We start from the raw sequence: 4,503 nt of genomic DNA on the forward strand, positions 1-4,503 counted from the left end.
CCTTTTCTGGCGTTTAACGCCAGTCTGTCTGCCATTTCTGGCGTTTAACGCCCAGAATGCTGCCAGACTGGGCGTTAAATGCCCATTCTGCTATCCTTACTGGCGTTTAAATGCCAGTAAGCCTGTCCTCCACGGTGTGCTGTTTTCGATGTTGTTTTTGATTCCGTTTTAATTCTGCAGTTGTTTTTGTGATTTTACATGATCATCTACCTAAAGAAAACATAACATGACAATGGAAAAAAAATGTCTATAAAAATAAATATAATTAAATAACATTGGGTTGCCTCCCAATATGCGCTTCTTTAATGTCAATAGCTTGACAGTGAGCTCTTAGAGAGCTTCATAGAGAATCAGAGCTTAATAGTGGCCTCCCAACACCAAACTTAGAATTTGAGTGTGGAGGCTCTGTTTGACTCTGTATTGAGAGAAGCTTTTCATGCTTTCTCTCCATGGTTACAGAAGAAGATCCTTGAGCCTTAAACACAAGGTAGTCCTCATTCAATTGAAGGACTAACTCTCCTCTGTCCACATCAATCATAGCCCTTGTTGTGGCCAGGAAGGGTCTTCCAAGGATGATGGATTCATCCTCATCCTTCCCAGTGTCTAGGATTATAAAGTCAGCAGGGATGTACAGGCCTTCAACCTTCACTAAGACATCCTCTACAAGTCCATAAACCTATTTCATTGATTTGTATGCCATCTCTAGTGAGATTCTTGCGGCTTGTACCCCAAAGATCCCTAGTTTCTCCATTACAGATAGTGGCATGAGCTTTATTCCTGACCCCAGGTCACACAGAGCCTTCTCAAAGGTCATGGTGCCTATCGTACAAGGTATTAAGAACTTTTCGGGAACCGGTTTCTTCTAAGGTAACTTCTGCTGAACCAAGGTATTCAGTTCATTGATGAGCAATGGAGGTTCATCCTCCCAAGTCTCATTACCAAATAACTTGGCGTTCAGCTTTATGATTGCTCCTAGGTACTGAGCAACTTGCTCTTCAACAATATCTTCATCTTCTTCAAAGGAAGAATACTCATCAGAGCTCATGAATGGCAACAGTAAGTTTAGTGGAATCTCTATGGTCTCTGTATGAGCCTCAGATTCCTTTTGTTCCTCAATAGGGAACTCCTTAATGGTTAGTGGACGTCCAGCAAGGTCTTCCTCACTGGAAATCACTGCCTCTTCCTCCTCTATAGGTTCAGCCACTTTGGTTATATTGATGGCCTTGCACTTTCTCTTTGGATTCTCTTCTATATTGCTTGGGAGAGTACTAAGAGGAGTTTCAGTAACTCTTTTACTCAGCTTACCTACTTGTGCCTCCAAATTTCTGATGGAGGACCTTGTTTCAGTCATGAAACTAAGAGTGGTCTTAGATAGATCAGAGATTATGGTTGCTAAATCAGAGAGGCTCTGCTTAGAATTCTCTGTCTGTTGCTCAGAAGATGATGGAAAAGGCTTGCTATTGCCAAACCTATTTCTCCCACCATTATTATTATTGAAGCCTTGTTGAGGCTTCTGTTGATCCTTCCATTAGAAATTAGGATGATTCCTCCATGAAGGATTGTAAGTGTTTCCATAGGATTCTCCCATGTAATTTATCTCTTCCATTGCAGGATTCTCAGGGTCATAAGTTTCTCCTTTAGAGGAGGCTTCTTAGTACTGTCGGATGCAGCTTGCATTCCAGTCAGATTCTGAGAAATCATATTGACTTGTTGAGTCAATATTTTATTCTGAGCCAATATTACATTCAGAGTATCAATCTCAAGAACTCCTTTCTTCTGAGTCATCCCATTATTCACAAAATTTCATTCAGAAGTATACATGAACTGGTTATTTGCAACCATCTCAATGAGTTCCTGGCCTTCTGCAGAGGTTTTCTTCAGATGAAGAGATCCACCAGCAAAGTGGTCCAATGACATCTTGGACAATTCAGACAGACCATCATAGAATATACATAAGATGCTCCATTCTGAAAGCATGTCAGAAGGACACCTTCTGATCAATTACTTGTATCTTTCCCAAGCTTCATAGAGGGATTCACCTTCCTTCTGTTTGAAGGTTTGGACTTCCACTCTAAGCTTTCTCAACTTTTGAGGTGGAAAGAATTTGGCCAAGAAAGCATTGACCAATTTTTCCCAAGAGTTCAGGCTTACTTTAGGTTGTGAGTCTAACCATATCCTAGCTCTATCTCTTACAGAAAAAGGGGAAAAGTAGAAGTCTGTAGACCTCAGGATTAACCCCATTGGTCTTAACAGTGTCACAGATTTGCAAGAATTCAGCTAAGAACTGATGAGGATCTTCCAATGGAAGTCCATGAAACTTGCAATTATGCTGCATTAGAGAAACTAATTGAGGCTTAAGCTCAAAGTTGTTTGCTCCAATTGCAGGAATTGAGATGCTTCTTCCATAGAAGTCGGAAGTTGGTGTAGTAAAGTCACCAAGCACCTTCCTTGGATCTCCACCATTGTTGTTGGGTTCGGCTGCCATGTCTACTTCTTTTTCAAAAATTTCTGTAAGGTCCTCTCTGGAGTGTTGTGCCTTAGCTTCTCTTAGCTTCCTCTTCAGAGTCCTTTCAGGTTCAGGATCAGCTTCAACAAGAATGTCTTTATCCATGTTTCTGCTCATATGAAAAAGAAGAGAATAGAAAAGCAGAGGAATCCTCTATGTCACAGTATAGATATTCCTTTATGTGAGTATAAGAATAGAAGAATAAAAGAATGAGATAGAAGAAGAAATTCGAACACAGAGAGAGGGAGAGGGTTTGAATTATGAGTAGAAGAGAAGTGTTAGTAAATAAATAAAATAAATAGAAAGAGATGAGAGAGAGAGAGAGAGAATATTCGAATATTACTTAAAAGAAAAGAAAAATGTTTTTGTTTTTATTTTAATTATAAGTTAGAATTCGAATTTTAAGAAAAGAAATAGAAGCAAATTGAAAACTAAATAAATTAATTAATTAAAAAGATTTTTGAAAAATTTATTAGTTAGTTCTCGAAATTAATGAGAGAGAAAAGTAGTTAGATAATTTTGAAAAAGATAAGAAATAGTAAATTTTTTTTTAAATTAAAACAAACAAGTCAAGTGGTTAATGGAAAAAGATTTGAAAATAAATTTTGAAAAGATAAGAAGTTATAGAAAGATTTTGAAATAAAAATTTTAAAAAGATATGATTGAAATTTATTTTGAAAAAGATTTGAAAAAGAAATTTAAAAAGATTTGATTTTGAAAATTAAAGTTGATGACTTCACTAACAAGAAACTAAAAGATATGATTCTAGAATTTAAAGATTGAACCTTTCTAAACAGGAAAGTAACAAACTTGAAATTTTAGATTCAAAACATTAAATGTTAGCAATAATTTCAAAAATTATGAAATAAAATTAAGAGAAAGATTTTGAAAATTAATTAAAAAAAATTTCGGAAAACATGAAAGAAAGATGAAAAAGATTTTATTTTTGAAAAAGATTTGAAAAGATAAAGTTTTTAAATTGAAATTTTGACTTGACTAATAAGAAACAACTAAATTTTGAAAATTTTTTACTAAGTCAATCCAAAATTTCGAAATTTATGAGTAAAATAAGGGAAAGATATTTTTTTATTTTTTTGAATTAATGAAGAAAGAGAAAAACAACAAAATGACACAAGACATAAGAATTTATAATTAAAACAAATAATGCATGCAAGAACACTTTGAATGTCAAGATGAACACCAAGAACACTTTGAAAATCATGATGGACATCAAGAACATATTTTTGAAAATTTTTAAGAAAAGAAAGACACGCAAGACACCAAACTTAAAAATTTTTAAACTTTAGACACTAATAATTCGAAATTGCATATGAAAAATAAGAAAAGACACAAAACAAGAAAATTTAAAGATCAAACAAGGAAAATCATGAAGAACAACTTGAAGATCAAAGAAGAACACAATGCATGACTTTTCAAAAATTTTAAGAAAATTAAAAAAGATGCAATTGACACCAAACTTAAAATTTGACACAAGACTCAGACAAGAAACACAAAAATTTTTTTTTTGGTTTTTATGATTTTATTATTATTTTTTTTTGTATATTTTTCAAAAAAAATTTTGGAAATAGAAAATAAAGAAATTCAAAATTTTTAATAAGAATTCCAGGATTCGTGCAATGGTAGTCTAAAGCTTCGGTCCAAAAGAATTAGACATGGCCAAATGGCCAGCCAAGCTTTAGCATAACAAATACAAACATGTCCATTCTACAATGGAAAGTGAAAACCTCAGTCCAAAAGATTAGACATGGCTTAATAGCCAGTCAGGTTTCAACATATCTCATGAAACTCTAGAATTCAATCTTAAAAATTTTTGAATGATTTGTTTTCAAAAATAAAATTAAAAAGCTTAAACATAAAATAAAATTACCTAATCTAAGCAACAAGATGAACCGTCAGTTGTCCAAACTCGAACAATCCCCGGCAACGGCGCCAAAAAACTTGGTGCACGAAATTGTGATCACACGTTTCACAACTCC

The 4,503-nt window shown here is 34.2% G+C and overlaps 1 non-coding gene across 1 annotated transcript; it reads left to right on the forward strand.

Annotated features, from left to right (window-relative positions):
• The first annotated feature begins 1,971 nt into the window (after positions 1-1,971).
• LOC112773538 (small nucleolar RNA R71) lies at positions 1,972-2,079 on the forward strand. The gene has a single exon (XR_003188084.1). It is a non-coding gene; the product is annotated as a small nucleolar RNA R71 (small nucleolar RNA).
• Positions 2,080-4,503: the final 2,424 nt, after the last annotated feature.

This window comes from Arachis hypogaea, chromosome 18, assembly GCF_003086295.3.
Source record: "Arachis hypogaea cultivar Tifrunner chromosome 18, arahy.Tifrunner.gnm2.J5K5, whole genome shotgun sequence".
In the NCBI taxonomy this organism is placed as follows: domain Eukaryota; kingdom Viridiplantae; phylum Streptophyta; class Magnoliopsida; order Fabales; family Fabaceae; genus Arachis; species Arachis hypogaea.